At 43.4% G+C, this 27,765-nt stretch overlaps 1 protein-coding gene across 4 annotated transcripts in view; it reads right to left on the bottom strand.

The window, feature by feature from the left end:
• LOC109678496 (alpha-1A adrenergic receptor-like) overlaps nt 1–27,765 on the bottom strand; it is a 171,820-nt gene that overhangs the window by 50,768 nt on the left and 93,287 nt on the right. The window lies entirely within an intron of this gene.

Raw genomic sequence — 27,765 nt, 5'->3', positions numbered from 1 at the left:
AATTTTAAGGCCATCAAGTAGGCACCAGGTAAAGATCTAACGTAAATTAAGGTGGATGAAGCACACTAAGCAAGCTAGTTGCTTAGACTTGAAAAAAAAATAAATACAGTAAAGTTCAAAAAGGGGAAAGGAAAGGAAATCAACACTTGCTGGCACCAGCTTCTAGAAGGAGATGAGGGGCTACCTGCTCTGGTTCTCCAGCCTTTACCTGCATATCGCAATGTCAATTCTGTCCCTTTGTTGTGGCAATACAGTCAGATAAGAAACCAAGCAACACTCAGTGTAGTGGAGAACTCACATTTTATTTTTACACCAGCGGGCTCAGAAGTGTACCTGTGTCTGAGCACTGAACAAAGGATTCACAGGATATTTAAGAGGCAGTGCAGGGCATCAGGTTACAAAAATGTGTTCAGCTTACAGTGTTCTAACCAGTGAGTTAAGAGACCTAACATTGTTTAGGTTAATTGGGCTGGTAGTGAGCTAGGGACCTAATGTTGTTTAGATAAGGTCAGCAGGGGAGACCTGCTTTGGAAAGTTTATTTACAAGTGGAGACAAAGAAAGGCGGGAATGGGTGCTTATCTCTGCATGGTGCCTTTCATCTTGGTCCTGAACTTTTGCATGGCTCTAATGGGCAATTCCTCATGCTTTACAGCTCTGTCTGAGGTTACAGATTTTAATTGACAGTTTATCATGTTTTACGACCCTGTTTCAAGGCCATCTTCCTCTTCACCTTTAAATATCTATTGATACAGTTTCCCTGTCTCCTCATCTGTCTCTCCTGCCTCACTTCCACCATTTGACCAAACAGATGTCAAACAGAGTTTGAGACAGGGGACACGAAGTCTACGTATACAGACATGTTTATGCTTCACGGAGGGACCATCACATGGTACTCTGGAAATGCTGACTGAGACAAGGACTCCAAGAAAGACACAGCAGTAACACCATCCACCATCTGGCCAACTGTCTGACTTTTCTTCCCATGTCCCCTGACACACTGCCACCTCCCTCCAGGTCACTTTTTGCACACCAGGCAATTAAATGCTTTTAAACATCACCTCCACAAAGAAGCCTCCCCAGACTGTGCACATAACCAAATTTTCTCCTGTTACATCCTATAGCACTGAGTACTCACACCAGTACTGGTTTGTTAACATGTATTTTCTGTGCCCTTATAATACCTAGAGAACAGAGACAAGACCCATTCTTATTGTTGAGATAGAAGGGCCCCTGGAAAGCTCCATTATGTCCTCACTGTGACCTTAAAGAGGGGAAACAAGAACAAGCAGGACAGACCAGAATAAGGACACTGAGGATTAGGGCATGACCAATCAGAACGTTGCCAGCACAGCCAACCAGAATGCTGCTTTCTGCATACCTAATTAGCAGATTGAGCAATAACCTAGAGAAGATGGATAAAAATGTCAGACCATGTCCCTTCTCTGGCACCCTCTCTTAGGACCCCTCCCAACTCTGAAAGCTCTACCCAATGCTACTTTTCTCTCAAAAATTCACCTGCTTTACTTGCTCTTGTTATCTGTGATTTCCGATCTTTGAAATTGCAAGACAGAGAGATTCGGACAGAATACATCCATAAGATAGTATGCTCCCTACAGCACAGAAGGATTAGACCACTGTTTATATAAATGCATGTGTTACTTGTCCTGGGAATGCTGAGGTTTGTTTTTGGGTTTTTTGCAGTACTGGAGTTTGAACTCAGAGCCTCATGCTTGATAGGAAGGTGTGCTAACACTTGAGCTCCTCCCAAGTATTTTCAAGATAGGGTCCAGGCTGGCCTCAAAGCTCAATCCTCCTGATCCCTGTCACCTGAGTAGCTAGGATTACAGGCGAGAGCCACTGGCACCTGGCTTGGGTATGTGGGTTTATTAGTATTGGCAGAAAAATAACCTTAAAAATTACCGTGGTTCATGGGCTGGCAGAGTGGCTCAAGTGGTAGAGCACTTACTTCACAAGCATGAGGCCCTGAGGTCAAACCCCAGTACCACTAAAAAAAAAAAAATTACCTCAGATCTTGCATCTGGCAGGAGAAGAATTCAAGCAAGATGCAAAGATTTAGTAAAAGTAATAATAAAGTATTACGAGAGGAATACACTTTCCACGGGCTGATAGTGCGTTGTCTCCAGAGTGAGAACAATAGGGGAGGGAGGAGAAACATTTCCTGTTCCCCAAGAAGGAAATGGGAGCAAAGACTCAAAATGTTGGTCCCCATCCCTTAGTCTTATACTGGAGGCTGGGGGAACACACATGGTCAAAGATAATGGGTTTGGGTGGCTGAGATGGCTGTTAAAAGCAGGAGGAGTCACCCTCCCAAAGCACAGGAACAATAGGCATGCATTAGAATGTCCCTTTGTTAGACATGATTATTCTCCACCTACCCAAGGATCCTTGCAGCACCTTAGGAGGAAAGCAGAAGTAGTAGCTCCTCATTGTCTCCCTGTTCCTATAACTTTCCATCTAAAAGGAAATGGGAGGCTGACACCAGTGGCTCATGCCTGTAATCCTAGCTACTCAGGAGGCAGAGATCAAGAGGATCATAGTTCAAAGTCACCCCGGGCCAATAGTTCCTCCTGACTCTATTTCAAAAAAAAAAAAAACCTTCGCCAAAAGGGCTGCCAGAGTGGCTTGAGGTATAGGCCCTGAGTTCAAATCCCAGGAGTTGGCATGGGACTAGCTGTTTTGGCTCTCCAGCCTTTACATCATTGTTCCAATGTCAGAGTCTGGCCCTTTAAATATTTATTAGAATAATATAATTTCCCTGTCTCTCCTCATCTATCTCTCCTGCCTCATTAGAACATGGGGCCTGTGAGGTTTGACTATTTTATCAGTTTTGTTTTGTTTTTTTTACCTTCTGGCAGCACCGGAGTTTGGACTCAAACTTGTCAGGCAGGTGCTCTTACCATTTGAGCCACTGCACAGGTTCATCTTGACTATCAAGACATTGGGAGAATTTAAACTCTCCTTGCTCACTTTCAATTATGTCAGGGATCAAAATAAGTTTTATACTGAACTGCACACATATGAAGGAGTTTCACCATTGAACTCAGGCCTTCGGACTTCCAAAGCAAGTGCTCTACATTTGAACTACACCTCCAGTCCATTTTGCTTTGATTATTTTGAAGATTTGGGTCTTGAGAACTATTTGCCTAGGCTGGGCTTGAACCTCGATCCTCCTGATTTCAGCCTCCCAAGTAGCTGAGATTACAGGCATGAGCCATCAGTGCCTGCTAGAGGAAGAATTTTTAAATATAGGAGACCATGTAGAAAGCTTTTGTAGGGCTGGTGGAAGCTCAAGTGGTAGAGTGCTGGCTTAACAAGTGTGAGGCCCTGAGTTCAAATCCCAGTATCACAAAAAAAAAAACACTTGTGGGGTTTGAATTCAGGGCTTCTGTGCTTGTTAGGCAGGCACTCTACCACTTGTGCCACTCTGACAACCCTGTAATAAGGTGAGGGTTTTTTTGGTTTTGGTTTTTGTTTTGTTTTGGTGGGACTGGGATTTGAACTCAAGGCCTCATGCTTGTAAAATAAGCCCTCTAGCACATCTTCAGTCCTATAATAAGCTTTTGAGAACAGGATTTGAACTGATGTAGTACTCATTAAAAGGATTATATAAGCCAGGTGCCTGTGGCTCATCCTGTAATCCCAGCTACTTTAGAAGCAGAGATCAGGAGGATCTTGGATTCAAAGATGGCCATGGGCAAATAGTTAACTCAAAAATGCCCAACACACAAAAAAAGGGCTGGTGGATTGGCTTAAGTGGTAGAGTGCCTGCCTAGTATTGGGAATTGGTGACTTATTGGGTCTCAAACATTTTTGAGAATTTGTGACTTTCTGGGTCTTAGACAGTCCCAGGGAGAGGGCAGCCCTGTGGGTCCACTTCCCTTAACAAGTTAAGCTGTTTTACAAGTTGAGCTGTTTCACAAGTGGGCCCCAGAAAGGAGCAGCAGGACGAAAAACACCAGGTGGAATACAAGATATTGCTACCATAGGCTGCTGACTGGTGCTGACCATGCAAATGAGGGAAGAAGAAAACTTCCATCCCCTCCTTCTGACAGAAGATAAAAGAGCCCCTCTGCTGTTTCTGCAGGAGCTACCAGTTTCCAGGCTCTGCTGCAGAAAGATAGAAAGCTGCAGCCTTTTCTATCCAGAACAAATCTACCTGTGTGTGCACTCTTTGTGCCTCATGAGCTTATTCCTAAACCCAGTGATGACAAGAACCCCTGGAGCAGCAGCCCTCCAGCAATAGCAAGGGTGAGACCCTGAGGTCAAACCCCAGTACTGCAATGAATAAATAAATAAATAAAATTATTTTGAGGATAATAAAAACTTTCTAACACTATTTATGATAATAGATACATAAATATACCAAAAGCTTTATTTGTATCCACTAGATGGGTAGCCTGGATAGTGAGGCAGGATAGATAGGGAAGTTATATTATTTTAGTAAGTATTAAAAGCACCAGACTCAGACATTGGAATGAGGAAGTAAAGACTGAAAAACCAGAGCAGCTGGACCCTTCCCACCTCCTTTTAGCTGTTAAGTTACAAGAACTGGGAGATAAAAAGGGGCTACCTGCATCTGCCTTCCTCTTTGACATGTTAATAAGCTGCAAGAATCCTTGAATAGGAGTAGGGAAAGGCTCCTTTGGCAAAGGAAAGTGCTAAACATGAAAGTATCTGATGTCCCCACTACAGAGGAACTAATACAGAAACCTTAAAGCGACAGAGGTCAATATGAAGAGGGGATCAGGAACTAGTGAAAAGATCAGTTAGAGATGAATCAACCTGGGTTGTAACACATTTATACATGGAAGCAATACTAGGAATCTCTCTCTATAGCTATCTTTATCTCAACTAGCAAAATGCTTTGTCTTGTTATTGTTTATACTCTCTCTTCAACAAAATTAGAGATAAGGACAGAACAGATTCTGCCTGGAAGTGAGGGAATGTGGGGGAGAGAAGAAGGGGGTGGGGGATGGGGGGAAGAAATGACCCAAACAATGTATGCACATGTGAATAAATGAATAAAAAAAAGAGACTGTGTCATCTACTGACTATAGTCAGAGGTGGTATGATAAGCTCCAGCCTCAGCAGAATCCTAGGACTGATCACACCTGCTCTGGGTGTGAGGATGAATCTGAGGATGAGCAAAGCCTAGGGCCAGGAAGTGGTGCTGTGGCATTCTCACAGATAACACACATCCTGGATAACACCCAGGGGAGGTGCACTTGTGGGAGGACAGAGCCCTTGCCACTGAGACTCACCTAAGACCCCAACTTCCAAGCCATAGCAGCCAAGGGCCAGAGAAGCTTCCTGCCAGAACAACCAGCCCCCAAGCCCTGGTCCAAATCCCTCCTCCTTTTGGCCTTTCATAGGATCCCCAGTCTCTGTCCTGGATTGAAGAAGTCCTTTTCATCACAGGAGAGAGGGGGTGCTGGGCCTGCGTATTCTTCCCAAATTTCCCAAGTAAGTATAGTTTTAGGGATTGCACGTTTTGGGTCTCCAACCCTGAATGTAGACTTCAAAATGTTGTTGCCTCGAAGCCTCTTTTGTAAAGCAAAAGTCAAGAATTTTTTTTTCTTAGTGGGACTGGGGTTTGAACTCAGAACTAAGCACTCACAAAGCAAGCACTCCACCACTTAAACTACACCTCCAGGCTATTTTGCTCTTGTTTTTTTGGAGATGGGCTCTTGTGAACTATTTGCCAAGCCTGGCCTCACACTGTGATCCTCCTGATATCTGCCTCCTGAGTAGGTGGGATTACAGGCAGGAGCCACCAGAGCCAGGCTTACTTCTGTCTCCTAATCAATACTACCATGAGGTAGGAGGTTTAGAATATTTTATGTAAAGAGTTGCAAGTGTGCTTGATTCGGCAGTTAAAAACCTATACATTTAACAAGAGGCCTGTTATTCTAGCTTCTTGGGGAAGCTGAGATCAGGAGCAACGAGGTTCAAGACAACTATTTGCCTGGGCAAATAGTTAGATGAGACCTTATCAGAGCAAAATGGACTGGAGTTGTGGCTTAAGTGGTAGAATGCCTGCTTTGCAAACTCAAAGCCCTGACTACAAACCCCAATCCTATTCCCACACAAAAAAAAAAACCCCAAGAAACTATACTTTTAATGTGTGTGTGTGTATACATATTAACATTATATTAGAATGATAGGCTGTCTTAATACTACAGAGAAAAACCCAAAAGTGTATATTACTATATTAAAATATTAACCTACATATCTGCTAATCTGTATGTGATAAATTGACCAAATTGGCATTCTTTGCCTTATATTCCACATGTTGGAAGTGAACTACTGCAAAGACAGGAAGTGCCAGGGCTGGGGGGAACACCTCAGTGCCATCTGCATAGAGAGAGTCAGCCTGGTGACAGTGCTTTGTGGTGGTGATGTGGTGATGATAATGTGTTAATAGGAATAGGAGTCTATCACTATGTCCAGGAAAGATGGATTTTGATTCTCCAGGACAAAGGTCAATGAACCCCTGGGAGCTCTTCCCAGAATAGTGAATGGCAAATGATTGCATAATTGCCCTGGATCGCCTGTCCTCCAGGCCACCAGCTAGCTGACTCCACTGTGGAAGGTGTTGGTCCCTGCCCTCAGGATGGCAAATGAAAAGCCTAGCATTCTGGGTTACAAGTCATCCTTCGGAATTAAGGGGAGGTGACTGATTTGTCTTGTTAAAACATTTTTTTACTACAATAGTGCTACATAGTTACTGAAAAGAGGCCCTCTATAGACCCCTCATCCCTCATCCCAGACCAACCAGGGATCAAAAATGGTTTTGAAAGAGTTGTAATTGGCCAGTGATGTAGGTTCTTGTCTTTGATGGGTTTGGAAATAAGCTCATGAGACACAGATTGTGCACACACAGGTAGATTTATTACAGAGAAAGGAAAGGCTACAGCTAGAGCAGTGCAGCACAGTCCAGAAACCGGTGGCTCCCTGCTCAGGTGAAGGCTGGGGCTTTCATGGCTGCTTCAACTCTGAGTTAGGGTAAGGGTTAGGTAGGTTCTTTCCACTGGCTGTGGATTTGCATGCCCAAGTGCTTTCTTTGATGGGCTGGTCTGTTTTTACCTTGTGGGGGAAACAACCTTGAGAGCATTCTGTTTTAACAGCCCTGTGGCAGATTTATGAGGCCATGTATCTCCTTCCCAGGATGCAGGGCTCATAGTGCTCTCCATGGGGGATGAGATACTCACTCATCTGTCCCTTAGGTTCCCAGACCCAACAGAGTTATGTGTGTACAGAACTTTTTTTCTTTTCTTTAGGTTCCCAGACCCAACAAGTCCCCCCTCAGAGAGAAGTACCCAACTGCTGTTGGGGAGAGGGGTGATGGCTTGTCTAGCTGCTTCTCGCTGACAGTGGGGTGATGGGGACTAAGTGTGGTGGTTCTGGTCTCAGGGGTTGACATTCTAGTCTCCAGAGGCTCCAGATAGAACTGGATGGAGGGCTCATGCATAAGCAGAGGTGAGTATTCCTTACTAAGTGCTGGAATTTGATCCATTGGACCTGTTGAGATATGAATCTGGAGAGAGCATTTATTATACAAGGCCCAAATAGGAATATTAGTAGGGGCATAAAAAGGGGCCAGCCAGAGGTAATGTTTAAGGAGCCCAGCTCCATATTTGTTCCAGGAGGACCATGAATTGGCTAGCTAACTATTGTGAGGGGCTAGTGGTGTTTTTAAAGGGGAACAGAAGCTGACTGTCAGGATGTAGAGGAATGTAAAAAAAAGCATCTTTTAAGTCTAGTACAGAGTAATATTGGGCCTTTTGAAGGTATTTGAGCCTTTAGTTGAGATAGTAAATCCCATCCCAGCAGGGGCACTGGAGTTTCAGGGACTATGAAAAAAGAGTGACACAAGTGAAGGTCTCCCCAAGAGCAGGCCAGAGGCCGAGTAAAATAGCACTGTGGGGGCTGGCCAGATTTGCCCCAAATGATAACCTTATCATTGTGCTGGGGACCAGGAGAGAATGGTAAGACAGAGAAATGGGCTCCACTTCATCTTCTAGGAGGAAGATGACCTTTTGCTTCTCTACTATTATGGTTACCCAAGGATTCTCAACATTGCTGTTAAGAAGTGGAGCATGGACAGGAGGCCCCAGGACCCATCAATCCATACCAGGTGGCACCCTGCCTTCCATCTGTAGGCGGGGGCACTTAGACCTCCAGTGGTTACTTTTGCAGAGAGGGCAGGGTCCCGGTGGGGGCCAGGGCTAGGTCCTGGCTGTCCCCTTTCGGGCATTCCCTGTGGAAGTACCACTCCCTATCCACAACGGTAGCAAATTCAGGATGTGCGGCCCCCTCAGGTGGGGCACTCCCTGAGAGCTGCAATTAGGTCGTGGTGTTTTTTTTAATCCTTTTTTTTTTCCTTTTAGTGATGTCCCATTTATAGTATACAGACATGGCTAGTTGCATTAGTTGCTCCAATGACTTTTTCCATTTAGTCATAGACTTTTGGGGTTTTTTACAGCTGTCTGGGACTGATTGAGTTAGAAATTTATCTTTGAGAAGAACCTCTCGCACTTGTGACTCTGGGTCCACTGTGGTATGCTTTCAGGTAGCATCCTTAAGATGTTGTAGAAAGGTAAAGGGGTTTTCATCAGGGCCTTGTACTGCAGTCACCTGGGAATAGTTCAGAGGTTTAACTTTGGCCCTATTAAGCCCTTCCACTATAAGATGGATGAAGTGGCAGTGATGCCATTCATCCCCCTTATCATTTTGATCCCAATGTGGATCTACCAAGTGGATTGTTGGTGCCCCCATTGTCATGGACATATTCATCCCCTCATTTCCAGGTGCCACAGTATTGGGGCTCATTGTACATGGAAATCGTCTCCAACCTGAGTGGCCTGGGTGAGGACCCGCTCCTTTTTTAATGAGGAAAGAGTCTGGTCCAGGAGAAGCATAATGTTTTTCCATGCCAGTTCAAAGGTTTGGATCACAGAAATAAAGGCCTGGATACGCTGGTGTGGGGCATCAGTATAGCTACCCAGATCCTTTTTAATCTCCTTAGATCTAATAACTAGAAGGGGACATAGACTCTCTCTCTTCCTACCACTGCCTGTTGAAGGGGTAAACATTCATTAGGAGATCCCAAATACTGGGGTGGCTCAGAAGGTGGGGCAGAGGATGGAACAGTAGAAGTAGCAGTAGGGATGGGGGCCTTGTCACTCGTAAGGGGATTTTCTGGTCCTCCTTCTCCACACTATCCTGTGGCTTACAAAGAACAGCCAGGTCTGAGTGTCTACATAGCAATTATGGAGCCATTCCAGGTGATTCCAGAGATAAAAGAAAAGCTGGACATAGGGAACCTCAGTCCACTTTTCCTCCCTTTTACAGAAAAGTTCTAATTGGAGTATGGTATCATAACTTAAGGAGCCCTCTGAAGGCCACTTCTCTTAGTCACCCAAGGGATATTGGAGCCAGGCCTCAATATAAAGAGAGATGAGGGTTTTTTTTTTTTAAACAGGTCAGCAGAGACCACTTTGGTACTGAGGCCAGGAGACTGGAGAGAGTATGTCCCATCTAGAAGAACAATAAAAAAAAGACTGGGTCAGTTCCCTTCTTGTTGGCATCCCAACTAGGGATTGACCTAACAAAGCAGGAGTCCCTGTCTTGTGATTTCCTTCTGCCATCTGTGGCCAGGACTGAAGGAAATGTAGTGACTGGTTGGACTGCGGCCACCCTACCAATGCAGTGAAAATCTCTAAGATCCTGCCTTTTAGTCTTACATCACCAAAAGCAGGCAGCCAAATGGAAGGCTACCACTTTAACTAAGGGATGAATCACCTGGAGAAGTGCCTGTGGAGTTAGAGAAGGGTGCTCAGAGGGAGCCCCAGGGCAATCACAGTGCCACAAAGGGATGACTAGTGTCAATATTTGGAGGAAATTTTTTTGATGCTGAGGCTGAAAGTGTAGGAAGTTACAAGTTCTTGTTCACTGAGCTCTGTTTTCATGCCAAAATTACTACCTACCCCTTCCCCAAATTCCTAGTGTAGCATTAGCCAATTGCAAGCAGATAGTGCACCCAAATTCGAGCAATCTAGGTAAAGGGGGCAGGGAGCCCTCTGCATCAGGGATAAAAATGCAGGCTTTGGTCTACTCCTTATGCTTGCTGTGCCCGTGTGCCTGCTCACCCTTCTACAGAAGTAAACTTTGCCTTGCTGAGGCAGTTCTCCATTTCTGCATCTTCAATTGGTGGTCTTCAGGGCTCTTATTTCCAACATCAAGTAGCTAGGATTATAAGCATGAACCACCAGCACCTGGCTGACCTTGTTTTCTTTTTTCCTGGTGGGACTGGGGTTTGAACTCAGGACCTCACACTTGCTAGGCAGGGACTCTACCACGGGAGCCATTCCGCCAGCCCTTTTTCTGTGTTGGGCATTTTTGAGATAGGGTCTCAAGAACTATTTGCCAGGGCTGACTTCAAACCTTGATCTTCCTGATCTTGACCTCTTGAGTAGTTAGGATCACAGGTGTGAGCATGACTTATACTGAACTTTCTAAATTGTTATTATTCCTAAACAATACAAACTAACAACTATTTGCACTGTATTAGCTATTAAATTGGGGGCTATGGTTAGGTTACGTGCAAATACTATGCAATTTTATGTAAAAGATCCCCTCCACAAGGTTCTAGAACCAGTTTCCCAAGGGTACCAAGGTGGCTACACAGACAATGCCCGACATGTATAAAATAAGTACTGCTTGAGATGGAAAAGTTTGTTCCTGCAGAGCAGAGATCAGGAAGATGTTGGTTCAAAGTAGCTCCAGGCAAATAGTTCTCCAGACCCTATCTCGAAAATACCATACACACACAAAACAGAGCTGGTGAAGTTGTTAGAAGAAAAATAGCCTTGAAAATTTACCTCAGTTCTTGCACCCAGCAGGAAGAAGAATTCAAGGAAGACACAAAGACTTGGTAATAGTAACAGTAAAGTTTATTAGGAAAGGAATACACTTTCAATTGACTGAAAGCAGGTTGTCTCCTGAGTGAGAACAATGGGGGGAGAGTGGAGACAAAGAGACATTTCCTGTTCTGTAGGAAATGGGAGCAAAGACTCAAAATGTTGGTCCCCATCCCTTAGTCTTATACTGGATACGTGAGAGAAATACATGTGGTCAATACATCTAGGTGGCTGACATGGCTGTTAAAACAGGGAGCCGTCAGCCAGGCACAGGTGGCTCACACCTGTAATCGTGGTTACTCGGGAGGCAGAGATCAGGACAATCACGGTTTGAGGCCAGCCGTGGAAAATAGTTCCACAAGAGCCTATCTCAAAAATACCTAACACAAAAAGGGCTGGTGGAGTGGCTCAAGATGATTTCAAATCCTGATACTGAAAAAAAAAAAATAAACAGGAAGGGATCATCCTCCCAAATCACACCCAATCCCACCAACACCCCACCCAAATCATAGAGATAATAGGTGTGCTTTAGAACTTCCCTTTTGTTATTCTCTTCCCCTCCAATGATCCTTGTAGCTTGTTAACATCTCAAAGAGGAAAACACAAGCAGGTAGCTCCTCTTTGTCTCCCTGTCCCTATAACTTACCATCTAAAAAGGAGATGGGAGGGGGGGCTACCTGCAATGGCTCTCCTTGTTCCAATGTCACTTTCTGACCCTTTAAATATTTATTAAAATAATATAATTTCCCTGTCTCCTCATCTAACTATCCTGCCTCAGAATGACTCAAGTGGCAGAGCCTCTCATACCAAGAGTGAGGTCCTGAGTTCAAATCCCAGTACTGCAAAAACAACAATAACAAAAAATTGACAATTAAGCTGACACTGGTGGCTCACGCCTGTAATCCTAGCTATTTGGGAGACAGAGATTAGGAAGATAAGAGGTTCAAAGCCAGCCCTGGCAAATAGTTCCCTAGACCCTATCTCAAGATATCAGAACATAAAACAGGGCTGTTGGACTGGCTCAAGTGCTAGAACACCTGCTTAGCAAGTGTGAGGTCCTGAGTTCAAACTCCAATACCACCAAAAAAAAAAAATTGGTAAAAATTTAAAATGTAAAATACCTAGTCTTCTTTCAGCCAAACTTATTATTCTCTTTTTGTGTTTAGCAAACCTTTTTTTTTTAAATTTTATTCATATGTGCATATAATGTTTGGGTCATTTCTTCCCCCTCCGCTCCACCCCTCCCTTCTCCACTCCCCCTCTTACCCCCCTTACCCCTCACTATCCAGCAGAAACTATTCTACTATTCTGCCCTTATCTCTGATTTTGTTGAAGAGAGAGGATTTAGCAAACCTTTTAAATCAGTTTTAAGGAGCAGCTTTTACCCTTAAGTTCCCTTAATCATCTTACAAATATTTGATTTTCTTTATAAGGAGCTCAGTTGTTTGATTACCAAACATAATTTTCCGAAGGAGTCGGTAATCCTTACAAATGAATAATTTGCAAGTTATGTGAACGGTCTCATACTGCTTGCAAAGAGTCAAACTTCCTTTGAAAAAAGTCAAACCAGTTGTTCAGTTGCACATTTATACTACAATCACAAGACTGTTGAGCCTGCGATCTCTTCAAGTTTAAAATTACTTAAAAAACCAAGCCTGCACAGCTGTTCCTTGATGCCAGAATATTAATGCTATGTGCTGACTTTACTTCATTAATGTTACACCAATTTTTTAAAATCTTGGATTAAAATACATTTACACAGCCAGGCACCTGTGACTCATGCCTGTAATCCTAGTTACTTGGGAGGCAGATATCAGGAGCATTGTTTGAGGCCAACCCTAGACAAATAGTCCTTGAGACCCCATGTCCAAAATAACCAGAGTAAAATGGCCTGGAGGTGTGGCTCAAGCTGTAGAGCGCCTACTTTGCAAACGCAAAAACCTCAGTCACACACACACACAAAATACATTAACTCAACAAATATACAATTGTTACAATTGTGTGTGTGTGTATATGTTTGTTGCTGGGGATTGAACCCAGCAAGTGCCATACCACTGAGCAACAGTCCTGGCCCCATGTGATGGTACTTGTTTTCCTGCTGCTTTGTATGCATGGTAATTTTTAATTTTAATTTTAATTTTTAAAGGCAGGCTGCCACACAGTGCCTTACTTGCCTATGTCTGGATACTTGGAGGCTTGCCCTTTTGGGGAGGGTGGGGGAAGGGCAGACACCTTTCTGCTTATAATGTGGACTAGCCATTATAGAGTTGACCCATAAAATTAGCCATCCTAGCACCTCTTGGGGGGGCAGTACCAGAATTTGAGCTCAGGGCCTACATGCTTGCTAGGTAGGATCTCTACTACTTGAGCCATTCTACCAACGCTGACCTTGAACCTGGATCTTCTGGATATCTGCCTCCTGAGTAGCTAGAATTACAGGCTTGAGCCACCAACACCTGGTCATAGCACCTTTTTATGGGTTTTGACATGGTACATATCTTTTTTGGTACAATGACTCTTGATGACTTTTACTCATTTTCTAATTGACTTGCTGATGATTTTTTGTTGTTGAGTTATGAGAGTTCTTTATAGTCTAAGGGCTGATCTTTTGTTGAATATGTGGTTTGCAAATATTGTCTTCCACCTGGAGCTTGTCTTTTCCCCTTTTAATGGGGTATTTCACAATCAAAGGTTTTAATTTTGATGACGCCTAACAGTGTGGAGAATAGTGTTTTCCCAAAAGATATGTTTAAGTCCAAACCTCTGGTACCTGTGAATATGACCTCATCTGGAAATAGGGTCTTTATAGACAAAATCAAGTTAAGGTCATAGAATTAGGATATGCCCTAAATGCTTTGACTGGTGTCCTTTAATGAAGGTAAAGACACAGAGGTACAGAGACACCCACAAGGGAGACAGCAGCAGAGACACTGGAGTGATATATCTGCTCACCTAGGAAAGCCAAGAGTTAAGAGTAACTTTCAGAAGCTGTAAGAAGCAAGGAAGGATTTTTCCTAGAGATCCCAGGGGTAGCATGGCTCTGCTGACACCTTGGTTTCAGCTGTCTGGCTGCCAGAGCTATGAGAGAGAAAGTTTGTTTGTTTTAAGTCACCCCGATTGTGGTAATTTGTACTGGAGCACTAGGGAACCCAAGTATCAATGAATCAATTTTTCCACCGAGATTGTGCTTGTGGTGCAAAGTCTAAGAGCTCTGCCTTACTCTATATTCTGAAGATTTGCACCTATGATCTTTTCCTAAATGTTTTATATTTTCCATTTAAGTTCATGATTCCTGTTCAATGAATTTTTCTACAGGGTATGAGGCACTTGCAAAACAGGTGCTCTACCACTTTAGCCACACCTCTGGTCCATTTTGCTCTGGTTATTTTGCAGATGGGATCTCAAGAACTATTTGCCTGGCTGACCTCAAACCTCAGTCCTCCTGATCTCAGTCTCCCAAGTAGCTAGGATTGCAGCCGTGAGCCACCAGCACCCGGCTAGTTTTATTTTTCTTATGGACGTCCAAGTGTTTCAGTATCAACAATTGAAGAACTTATCTTTTCCCTGTTAAATTGCTTTTCCCAAACAGTTAGGCATGCTTATATGGGTCTATTTCTGAGTTCTCTGTTATGTTCTGTTGATCTAAATGTCTCTCAATGAACACCACACAGTCTTGGTTGCTATGGAGACATTCATTCTAAGTCTTTGAGTCAAGTAAACAATTGTTCCCACTTTATTCTTTTTTCAAAATTACTTAGCTATTCTAGTTTGAGTTATGTTTCTGCCTTTCCATATCCATTTTAGAATGATCTTGACTATGTCTACAAATATTCCGGCTGGGATTTGTTTGTATCTATGGTGGTATAAATCAAATCCAAGGCCTTTTTTATACTAGGTTAAGTGCTTTGCCTCTGAGCTACAACCATAGCCTTCTTATACAGGGATTTTGATAGGAATTACACCCATACATCAATGTGGGCAGAATTGTTCTTTTTATTATGTTGAGTCTTCAAATCTCTCAACATGTAGCCACAGTTCGAGGCCAGAGACCCAACTCCAGGGGTCCCACATGTCAGGTCTAGCCACTTGCCCAATAATGCCAAATAAAGAGACAAGTAATAGCGAGGGCAGAGAAAAAGATTTATCACACAGCACACGCCTGCCAAAGGAAAAGGCAAAGTAAGCACTCCAGCTCATCTTGGGGGTACAGGTTTAAACAGAGCAAGAACTGGGGTAGGGGGTAAAAGATATGTATAATTAAATAGTCCTGATCAAAGGTGTGGTCTGGTCCATTATCATTTCAGAATTGGTCAGGCAGGTCCCAGTCACAATAATAAAGCCATTGTTTGCTGGACACTGGTGGCTGACGTCTATGATCCTAGCTACTCAGGAGGCAGAGATCAGGAGGATCGAGGTTTGAAGTCAGCCCATGGAAATAGTTTGTGAGACCCTATCTCAATAAAACTCATCACAAAAAAAGGGGCTGGTGGAATGGCTCAAGGTGTAGGCCCTGAGTTCAAACTTCAGTACTGGGAAAAAAAAAAAAGAAAGCCATTGTTGTCTGAGAGGCAGTTCAACTCTTGTTGCCTAGTAAGCACAAAATCCTGAGTTCAAACCCAGTGTCAAAAGAAAAGAAAAATATCTTCCTAAAGAGTTTTCAGAGACCCTAAGGTTGGCACCCACTGGCTTATCCCTATAATCCTTGCTACTTGGGAGGCTGAGATCAGGAGGTTGTTGGTTGAAGGCTAGCCCAGGCAAATAGTTCTGGAGACCCCCATCTCCAAAATAACCAGAGAAAATGTACTGGAGGTGAGGTTCATGTAGGTGAGCCCAACATTCAGGGACTTCCAAAGGTTTTAGGTGCTCAGTAATAGGACCCAAAGGTGAAGGCCAGATATATTTTATATTGTCATTTTCAGAAGAGGGGGGCAAAACGTGCTGTCTTGGTGACAGTGGTGATGGTCGTATCTGAGGAGGCTCCAGGATCCTCCAGGAGCCAGAAAGAGATGGAGAGCTGCAGGTAAGATGACTCTTTATGGTGATTCAATGGGAAGCCACAGGTGAGGCCACATAGGCAGGTTTTGAGTTGTCTCGTTTGAACAATTACAGCAAGATCTGGGATGCATGGCCCTCCCCTGATTGTCTGGTGCCTGGCCTGTGGTGATGAGGACAGGGCGACAGTGGCCCAGAGTGTGTTTGTTAGTCAGCTTTCCATTGCTGTGAGAAATCAACTTAAAAGAAGGAAAGATTTATTTTGGCCCTCACTGTCAGAGGTCTCAGTTCATCTTTGGTTGCCTCCATTGATTTGGACTTGTAGCTCATCAGCACATCAGGGCAGCGGTAAATAAGCCTGCAAAGCTGACTTCATGGTGGCCAGGAACGGGGGGAGGAGGGAGCCTGAGATCCCAGGATCCCCCTCAAGGGTGCACCTACGATGATTTCACTTCCTTCTCAGGCCCTATCTTCTAAAGTTTCCACCACCTCCCAACAGTGCTACCAGCTAGTGACCAGACCGTTAACACCTGGCCTTTGGGGGCCATTTTTATTTTTGGTGGGGCTAGGGTTTGCCCTAAGCCAGGCTCTGGAGGGCATTTAAGATCCAAATCGGAAGAGTGTGAGAGCTTGATAAGGGAGTGGTTGGAGGTGTAGGCTCTGGATTAGGTGGTTTGAATTTGAAAAGCATGTTCAGATGCTGGGCACTGGTGGCTCATGCCTGTAATCCTAGTAACTCAGGAGGCAGAGATCAGGAGGATCAAGGTTCAAAGCCAGGCTGGGCAACAAGGACCTATCTCGAAAAAACCCACCACAAAAAAGGGCTGGTGAAGTGACTCAAGTGAGAGGGCCTGCTTAGCAAGAGCGAGGCCTTAAGTTCAAATACCCAGTACCAAAAAAAGCCCCAAAAAACCCATGATGATTAAGAGTCTTTGCTGTCATTTCCTTCGTGGGGAACAGGAACAGTTTCTCTTTCTCTCTCCCCTCCCCATTCTCTATACTTTACTGTTATACTAAAATAAATCCTTGCTAAAACTTAAAAAAGAAAATCATGCCCGCAGGAGGTGGACTTCTCATGAAGGTGGGTGAAGGGCGATGAGGGAGGCAGGAGGCCAGGGCGAGATGACTCAGGTATAGAACCAGGTTGTTTAGAATAAGACATATGCAGGGCTGTGGAGTGTTTCAAGTGCTAGAGCACCCGCCTTGCAGGCGTGAGGCCCTTAGTTCAAACCCCAGTGCCGAAAAAACCAACTAACCAACCAACCAACAAAAATCCCGTGTATGAATGTCAGTTAGACAAGAAACACAAGTTACAGAACCCAGGAACGTGGTTAGTACACACAGACATATGCTGTCACCCGAAAAAGAACAAATTTTGAGTGTAGGTATCATAGACAGCTGAAGGCACTGAGCCCAAGTGTAGAAGTAATAACTAAATTAGGATTTTCCTTTCGTATGCTAATTCTAGGAATTTTGCAGATGTTCTTTTTTAGGTTGATGATGTCTCTCTCTCTATTCTTAGTTTGCTGTGGTTCTTACCATGAATGAATGCCGAGTTCTGTCAAATGGTCTTTCTGCGTTCATTGAAGTGATCTCATGGTTTTCTTTTTTCCAATGTAACAGTAGAGAGTTACATTAATTGACTTTTGAATGTTGCTATGTTTTGAACCTTGCCAGCAAAAGTCATGTTGAAATTTTAACCCCATTGTGAGGTATTAACAAGTGGGGCCAGCTAGGATCTTTAATCAATTAATTAATTTTCTTTTTTTTTGGTGGAACAAAGGTTTGAATTCAAGGTGTCAAGCTTGAAAAGCAAGTGCTCTACTGCTTGAGCCATGCCTCCAATCCATTTTGCTCTGGTTATTTTTTTTTTTTAATTTTTTTTGGCAACACTGGGGTTTGAACTCATGGCCACATTCTCTACTGCTTAAGCCATTTTGCAAGTCCTTTTTTTGTATGTTGGGTGTTTTTGAAACAGGATCTTGAAAACTATTTGTCTTAGCTGGTCTCCAACCTTGATCCTCTCAATCTCAGCCTCCCAAGTAGCTTAGGGTTATAAGTGTGAGACAACAGTGCCTAGCTTTCTTTCTCTTTTTTTTTTTAATTCAATTTAATTTTATTTTATTGAGACTTGGGTTTCGCTATGGTGTCCAGGCTGTTCTTGAACTCCTGGCCTCAAGAAATCCTCCTGTTGCAGCCTCCTGATCTATATATGCCTGCCCACCCCTCTCTCCCTTCCTTCTCTTCCTCCCTCCCTTTCTCCTTTCATCTTTGCAGCACTGGTGATCACACCCAGGACCTCACAAATGCTAGGCTAATGCTCTAACACTGAGGTACACTCCAGCCCCATTTTTGGTCTTTACTCTTTGTCCCAGGCTCCAGTTCCATCAACAGTGGACAGCTGTTGGGTGTGTTTGTTTCTCCTGGTGTAACAAATCTCATCTGTGACTTGCACTGGAATTGCCTGGAGAGTTTTTGATTTTTTTTTTTTTTTTGTGGTTCTAGGGTTTGAACTCAAAGTCTAAACCTTGAGCCACTCCACCAATCCTTTTTGTGATGGGTTTTTTTCCAGATAGAGTCTCTTGAACTCTTTGCTCTGGCTGGCTTTGAACTATGATCCTCCTGATGTCTGCCTCCTAAGTAGCTAGGATTACAAACATGAGCCATTAGTGCCCGGCTGGCCGATTTTTTTTTTTTTTTTTGGCGCTGCTGGGGTTTGAACTCAGGCCACTTGAATCATCCCACCAGCCTATTTATTTTTGTTTTGTTTTTATTAACCACATTGATTGGCAGGGCACTGGTGGCTGTAATCCTAGCTGCTTGGGAGGCTGAGATCAGGAGGATTGTAGTTGAAGGTCAGCTTGGGCAAATAGTACCTATATATACTATTTTTTTTTCCTATACACACATGCCTATGATAAATCTTAATTTATAAGTTAGGCACAGTAAAAGATTAACAACAAAAACTAATATTGAAGTAGAACCATTGACCAATCAATTATAATAATAAAATAGAACAATATAACAATCAAATACCACTACTTTTATGCTTTGGGGCCATTATTGAGTAAAATACGGGTTCCTTGAACACAAACACCACAGTAGTTGATCTAATAATGACGACAACAATAAGTGACTAATGGGAGGGTAACATACACAGTGTGGATACACTGACAAAAGAATGATTATGGTCCCCAGGCAGGATGGTGTAGAATCCCATCATGCTACTCAGAATGGCATGAAATTTAAACCTTATGAATTGTTTATGTCAGGAATTTTTCACTGAACATGTTTGAACTGTAGTTGACATAATTGAAACCACAGAAAGCAAAGCTATGGACAAAAAAGTGATTATTGCATTGTTTGATAAAACTGATAATGAGTGGACAGCATGTGCAAGTAAGACTGAACAAAGGGGGAATGATCAAATGGTCATGACCTGGGCGGAATCAGGAAGCCTGTTTGTTCGTATTCTTCTCTGACACCTCTGTGTCTTCAGAGATAAGATTTCTCTCTTTGAAGTGGAGGGAGGGCAGCTCTGGAATGAAGGTTTCAGGACTTGCTTAGAAGCGGAGGGTAAAGGGCAAGTAGAGTGACTTTCTTGCTTCTCCTGTTTTCTCAAATACCAGTGTCATATTTGGGAGGACTGAAAGGAAGATATTCCTTTGGGGTTATCTCTTTTGGGCTGAATAATTAATGACCAGAAAGGTCTGGTGTGCTTATAGTGGATTACACAGATGGTCACTCTGTCCACCAGGACTGATGTAGATAGAGGGCTCAGTGTTTCCCAAGAGGGCTGCTGCCTAGTGACCAAACCATGGTAGATGACAATGAAACAGAAACTTTTCTGTGAGGTGGTGGACACCAAGTGGCTCTGAAACACCTGGAGAGGCCCATGGCACCTATAATCCTAGCTGCTCAGGAGGCAGAGATCAGGAAGATTGCAGTTCAAAGCCAGCCCCAGGCAAATTGTTCTTGAGACCTTTGAAAAAACCCATCACAAAAAAGAGCTGGAGGAAGAGTGGCTCAAGCAATAAGAGCACCTGCCTTGCATGCACGAAGACATGAGTTCAAACTTCAGTGCCAGTAAAAAAAACAAAAAACCAAACCAATGCTGACAATCTGAAAATAATTTGCAACATCATTTCCTGTCATTCTTTTAAAATTTTTCTTGGAAAACATTGATCCCTCATCTTTCTCTTATTTTATCAAGGGAATTGATAAAGATAGTGTTTGCTGTCAGTGCATGCTTAGCTCATTAGCATACTAACTTTTGAATAAATACATTTCCGAGCAAGTTCATTTTGTTAGCACAACCACTTGCACTAGCTAATTTCATGCTAGTTGAATATTTTATTGTAAAGAAGCAAAGTCATTAAATTTTGAGTGGATCTCTATATCCTTCTGCACAGTAAGTGCATTAAAAAACAGACTATTTTTAGAGCAATTTGAGGCCATAACACATTTAAGCAGGAAGTTTTCTCTCTGTCTTATGGGTTGATACCCTGTTTCTTTTTAGTGGTGAATAATATTCCATTGTTTTGAACACTAGCTATTTTTACATCTAAAATTACTTAACACAATACTCTTTTCTGTAGACTGTACAGTTAAGTTTCAATGAACTTGGGATGATTGGTGTTGTCAGGAAGGAGTGAGGCTATGTTTTGATACTTTTTCATTCTATTGCTGGGGCCATACAGAACCAAGTGGAAGGAGGGATGCAATTTGTCATTGTTCTTTAGAGATGCCTCTAAGTGACGATCCTACTATCATTAACACAGTCAGTGACTGGCTTCCCATCCTTATAGTTCATTGTTTTCAATAAAATAAAGCCCTATTGTAATTTTTTTCAAAGCTCTTTTTCCTTTAAACTATGTTTATATGATATTTTTTCACCCTTAGTTTTCTGTCTGGAGGTAAATAAAGAATGTGACTTCTTTCAGGATTATGAAATTTCTTTACTCCTGCATGATCTGTAAAGTAGTATGTTCACTACAAAGTTCATGAGATTTCTGTAAGTATAAATTATTGTTAAGCTCTTTCCACAGTTAGATAATAAGGTGACATTTATAGGGGTACTATGTTCTGGGTAATATGCTAACTATTTTACATATATTGTATAAGTCAGCTTTCAGTTGCAGTGACAAAATACCTGAGACAATCAACTTAATACAGAGGAAAGGTTCATTTTGGGTCACAGCCTTGGAGATTTCAGTTTGGGGTTGATTGGCACTGTGGCTTTGGTCCTGTGGAGAGTCAGTACATCAATGGCCAGAGCACGTGGTGGAGCAAAAAGAGAGAGGAAGGAACTAGGTCCCAATGACCTCTTCAAGGACATGACTTCAATTACCTCCCTTCCTTCCACTAGACCCCTCCTCCTAAAGGCTCTGCAACTTTCCAATTGCACACACTTGACAACCAAGACTTTAGCATTTGAACCTTCAGGGGAAATTTCAGATCAAACTTAAGGTATATACTAACTCATTTTATTTTATTGTGGTACTGAGGTTTGAACTCAGGGCTCTGTGCTTTCAAGGCAGGTGCTCTACCACTTGAGTCATGCTTCCAGCCTTGAACACAAGCCTTCTGAGGGACACACACTTATTCTGACCATTCACTAATGAGTAAACTGAGGCCTAGAGGGATTAAGGAACTTGTTCAAGTGACAGAACCAGGACTTTAAATCCCACAGCACCATAGTTGCCCTAAAATCTGGGCAATATACAAATAGCTACTATCAGAATTTGGAATTCTTAAGAGCTAATAATATTGCTATGATCATAATATGTGCTATCCCTCCCCTAAATTTTATGTACTGAAACCTTAAACCCTGAAAGTGATGGTATTAATATTAGGATGGGCCTTTGGGGGTGATTAGTGGTGAGGACCTGTATTAGTCCATTTTCCACTACTATAATGAAATTCCTGAGCCTGGAGGCTTTAGAAAGAAAAGAGGTTTGCTTAGTTCATAGTTCTGGAGGTTCAAGGACATGATACCAGCTTCAGCTCAGTGCTAGTGAGGACCTCATGGTAGATGACATCACAATAGTGGGAGCATGGGAGAGATCACATGGTGAGACAAGAAGCTAGAGAGACCAGGGAGAGGCCCGTCTTGCTTTCATAACGGCCCTCTCTTGAGAACTACCTCAACTCCTATTGCTCTGGCTAGGCTCCACCTCTTGACAGCTGCACACCAATCCTACACTGCAACACTGTTTCTAGCACATGAACCTTTGTTAGACAAGCTATGTCAAACCACAGCAGTGTCCATATGTAGATGAGACTCCATGGAACTGGGTGCTGTGGCTCACATCTGTAATCCTAGCTATTTGGGAGACTGAGAGGATTGAGGCTTGAGGCCATCCCAAGCAAACAGTTCATGTGATCCCATCTCCAAAATACCCAGAGCAGGCTGGCTGCTGCTAATTCATGCATGTAATCCTAGCTACATGGGAGGCTGAGATCAGGAGGATCATGATTTGAAGTTCCCAACACAAAACAGGGCTGGCAGAGTGACTCAAGTGGTAGAGCACCTGCCTAGCAAGCATGAAGCCCTGAGTTCAAACCCCAGTCCCACCAAAAGAAAAAGAAAAAAGAGACTCCATGGTGCCGGGTGGAGTGTGCACATCTGTAGTCTCAGCTACTGGAGAGGTTAAAGCAGGAGGATTGCTTGAACCCCAATAGTTCAGGAGCAGACTAGGCAACATAATGACACCCCAGTGAAAAAGAGAGAGGGGGAGAGAGAAAGAGAGTGAAACCCCCAGAAAATCAACTTAGCAGTCCACTCTTGACATCTGGTCAAATTTCTCAGCCTCCATCTTTGACGAAGTGGTAAGTTCTGAGTCTATGTTCTCAGCCTGCCTGCCTTTGGCAAGAAGCCTATTGGGCCAGTGTGTTGGTCAGCTTTCTGTCGCCATGACAAAATACCTGAGACAATCAACTTACAAGGAGGAAAGGTTTACTTTGGCTCACAGTTTCAGAGATTTTAGGTCACAGTCTCTTAGCCCCTTGCTTTTGGGCCTGTGGTGAGGCAGCACAATGTGGTAGGGTACACTTGGCAAATGAGCTGCAAAGGAGGCTGCTTACCTCATGGCATATGGAGGCAAAGAGTGGTGGGATCCCAATATCCTCTTCGAGCATACACCCCCAATGACCTAAGTTCTTTCCACTAGGCCCTACCTCCTTCATAAAGATTCAGCTAACTCCCAGGAGCACCATGGGCTGGAGACTAAGAATTTAACACACAGCCTTTGAAAGACACTTGTCCAAACCAGAGCAGCTAGTTTAGCAAGAATCCCTACTAATGATCTCTCCTCTTAGAAATCGTTTAGCCACTCCCTTCCATCCTGATCTTTGGCTATACATCCCCAGAAGTCTCTGCTGAATTAGGAGTTGAGCCCATTCTCTCTTCCCTATAACAATAGTCTTTTTTTTTTTTCCAGTGCTGATTGTCAAACTCAGGGCTTCACATACAGAGGCAAGTGCTCTATCACTAAGTTACACCCCAGCCCTGCAATAGTTTTGAACAAAATATCCCTTATCGTCTTATCAAGTATCAGAATAATTTTTCCTTAATGTGGTTGAGAGAAAGAGAAGACACCTGTTAGTTGTTTCTCCTGTTCCTCCAGTGACTGAACCATCACCAATGTGACTTTGGCACTAGAGCTTCCGATTCTTTATTTAGTAAAGAGTGAGCAGTGGTTACTCTTCCTGCCTGACCACAGAAGAATGAGTGGGGAAAGAGTGTGCTTAGGAGAGCAGATGGGTGATTCCCAGGGGGTTGGTAGGAAAGTACCAAGTTTAAAGTTAAGGATTTACTTCTTCATTCTCAGAGTCAGAGGAGGAACTCCATGCCCACTGGAGCCTCTGGTGCTGGGGGAAGAAGGGTGGGGAGACCCAAAATGGTGGGAAAAATGGGGGGGTGGACACTTACACAATATGTCCCCAAGTTTTTGTAGCATGAACATGAATACCACAAGGTCACTCATCAACATCAACTAATTTTCACCTTTAAGACTTACTGCTTGCAGGCTCCAGTGGTTCACACCTGCAATTCTAGCTACTTGGGAGGCAGAGATCAGGAGGATTGAGGTTCGAGGCCAGCCCAGGAAAATAGTTCGAGAGACCCTATCTCAAAAATACCCAACACAAAAAATGGCTGGCGGAGTAGTTCAAGTGGCCGAGCACCTGTCTAGCAAGCGTGAAACCCTGTGTTCAAACCCCAGGGCTGCTGAGAAAAAGACAACGCATACGGAAGAGTTTTCTATCTGTTCCTCTTTGAGCAACTCTTTTGTAATGAGAAAGGGAAATGAAAAGCTAGACTGATTCATGAACAAACAGAAGTCAGGTATAAATTTGCCAATATTACTTGTGTAATTCACCATCTGAAGTGTTGCCTAGAATTGGAAATAAGTCAATTAAGTGTGGCCAGATATATGAGTGCCACTGGCACAAATATTGATGCTCTGTTTCACCCTCCATGAAATACGTGGTTGCCATGAAAGAAAACTGACTCACAGTACAAGAAAATGAAAATTCTAAATGCTCACGACCACTCCTGTCTGGATGACTTCTCAGCCTGTGTATGACTTGCAGGATCTCAACTACCAGTCAAGAGTGGTTTTAGTTACTTTAAAAAAATGAAAGAGCTTTTAATAGATGCTATATTGATGCTGTTTCAAAGGGAGGGCACTGAGTCAGGCTTTGAGGGCCATATGGAGATAACTTATGATCCCTACACCTAAAAAATTAAAGAGTCCTGGGGAAAACAGCTTCTCAATATCAAATACAGTTTATAGAAAAAAATTAACAAAGTACTCATCTATCCCAAAATAATTTGTGTTAATGCTTTAAGATGTTCTAAATAGAATCCAGAATAGGACTGGGGAGCATAGCTCAGTGGTAGAGTACTTGCCTAGCATGTACAAGGCTCTGGGTTCAAGGACCAGCACCACAAAACAAGTAAAATTAATAAAATCCAGAATAACAGCTGCATAAACTTCACATTAACTTGTTTTTTGGATTGGTTTTGTTGTTGTTGTTTGTTTGTTTTGTTTTGTTTGTTGGGACTGGGGTTTGAACTCAGGGCTTACAGCTTGCAACGCAGGTTCTCTATGGCCTGAGCCACACCTCTAGTACTTTTTCCTCCGGTTATTTTGGAGATGGGGTCTCTTGAACTATTTGCCCAGGCTGGTCTTGAACTGCGATCCTCCAAATCTCAGCCTCCTAAGTAGCTAGGATTACAGGCGTGGGCCACTGGCACCCAGCTTGCTTGTTTTTGTTGTGATGTTGAAGATTGAACCCAGGGCCCCAAGCACGCTAAGCAAGAACTTTACCACTGAGTCACACCCTAACCATACACTAACATTTTAGGTCATTCACTGGAATGTGGCTTCTTCTTGACCTGGAAACTGAGAAAAGAGCCCAACTGTCAAAGGAAAAGGTTAAATAGAGGACCCTACAGAAGAGGCCCCCACAGAAGAGGCTCAGTCTTCATTTTAGTTCTGTAAAGACAGAACTACAAAACCAGATCAGTTAAAAATAGAACAAAATATAGTTAAGCATCCAGATTTTTTTTTTCTCCTGGATGGTAATGCACATATGGTTGTTTGTGAAAAATATTAAGGTTATCCACTTTTCTTCTAAGAGCTTGCCAAACAAATGATAAATATTTAGGTTTTCTGGCCCCCAATTTTTTGTTCTTAGGTGTTTGTGTGTGTGTGTGTGTGTGTGTGTGTGTGTGTGTGTGTGTGTGTGCTGGTGATTGAACCCAGGGCCTTGTACATGCTGAGCGAGAGCTGTGTCACTGAGCTGTAACTGGAAACTCTTCATCCCTGTTTCTTATCTCTGATCTTAACAGTGCAAGAGGAGGACAAGCCACCAGGGTATGTGTCCTACACTTAACAACCTGTGTAGCTTATACTTTAACAATCTTCTTTTTTTTGGGTGGTACTGGGGTTTGAACTCAGGGCCTCATGCTTGCTAAGTAGGTGCTCTACCATTTGAGCCATTCTGCCAGCCCTTTTATTGTGTTGGGTATTTTCTTTTTTTTCCCTCAGATTATACATTTATTTTCTTTTTTTTAAAATTGTTTTATTATTCATATGTGCATACAAGGCTTGGGTCATTTCTCCCCCCTGCCCCCACCCCTGTGTTGGGTATTTTCAAGATAGGGTCTTGGGAACTGTTTTGCCTGGGCTAGCTTCGAACCTTGATCTCCTCATCTCTGCCTTAGAGTAGCTAGCATTACAGGCTTGAGCTACCTGGCTGTGTGCTTCTCTTTTAAGGAGCTTTGCCAAAACTGGGCACCAGAGGTTCACATCTGTAATCCTGGATACTCAGAAGGCAGAGATTAGGAGGATCACAGTTCAAGGCCAGCCCAGGCAAATAGTTCCTGAGACCCTATCCCCACTCCCCAAAACAAAATCACAAAAGAGGGCTGGTGGAGTGACTCAAGGTGTAGTCCCTGAGTTCAAACCCCAACACTAACAACAACAAAAAAAAATCAAGTAAGGGGCTTTGCCAGAAGTCAAATGGAACAACCATTGTTCACAATTTCTTTGCATATGAACATCAAGTAACTGGTTCAAAGCCCTTTCTTTGCTTTTCATCTATTCACTTTTTTTTTGTTTTGTTTTGTTTTGCAGTACTGGGGCTTAACTCAGGGCCTCGTGTTTGCTATGCTTTGCTAGACAGGCACTCTATCACTTGAGCCATTCCACCAGTCCAGCTATTCATTTTTTCATAACAACATTTTTTTAAAAAACTATTTCTTTGTTTGTTGATTTATGATCTTTTATAGTATTGGAGATGGAAGAACCCAGGGCCTCGTTCATGTTAGTCAAGCATTGTACTCAGCTGCATCCCAGTACCATAACCTGAGTTCAAACCCCAGTACCACCAAAAAAAAAAAAAAAAGGTGACTGAAGCTCTGGGAGATGGACAGGGATGGCAGGAGTAGACAGAACTGGCTATCCCTAGCCATCACCTCCTCTGTTCCAGCATGAGGGACTGTTCACCTGGGCACACACCTCGGTGTGTACTCCAGCTGGCCACGTCCTTCCTGAGCGCATGTATTACTCCTTGCTATTCTGTGTACAGGGCTTATAGTGGATTACACAGATGGTCACTCTGTCCACCAGGACTGATGTAGATAGAGGATTCAGTGTTTCCCAAGAGGGCTGCTGCCGAGTGACCAAACCATGGTAGATGACAATGAAACAGAAACTTCTCTGTGAGGTGGACACCAAGTGGCTCTGAAACACCTGGAGAGGCCCATGGCACCTATAATCCTAGCTGCTCAGGAGGCAGAGATCAGGAGGATCCCCTTGGAGGTGGGGAGAAAATCTGTGTCACTCCCCATTTGCAATGGCCTTTGGGCCAGGGGGAGGAGCTGGGCGGCATATGCGTACACCTGTGCTAATTCTCCTGTACCCCAAGTCCATAAGGGAGGAAATTTCCACTGTAGTTTAGCAAAGGACTTGCAATTGAAATGGGGCTCTCTGGGCTCAGAGGGGACCGGTCAGGGAGGGGGAACAGGGTGCTGCAAATCAGGTCTTAAAAAGTCACAAATTTTCCCTAATTCTAGCCTGCCTCTGGGTAACAATGTGTATGTGGGGGGGGGAGTTGGTTGCTCTATACACAGGTCTTCAACACTACTTGGTTTTCAGCCCGTACATCTCTCCTGCTCCCAACTGTTCAGCCTTGGCCTGTCCCAATTCCACAGGGACAGCAGTTTCTTCCAGACTATGCCCCCCTCCAACCCCTGAGAAACGTAGGAACCACCTTAAAGTGGGGATAAAACCATTAGCTACTTGAAAAGGGGCCTAG

This window comes from Castor canadensis, chromosome 13 (genome assembly GCF_047511655.1).
Source record: "Castor canadensis chromosome 13, mCasCan1.hap1v2, whole genome shotgun sequence".
NCBI classification, from domain to species: domain Eukaryota; kingdom Metazoa; phylum Chordata; class Mammalia; order Rodentia; family Castoridae; genus Castor; species Castor canadensis.
The sequence above is the reverse complement of the archived record's forward strand: the minus strand, read 5'-3'. Positions and strand labels throughout refer to the sequence as shown.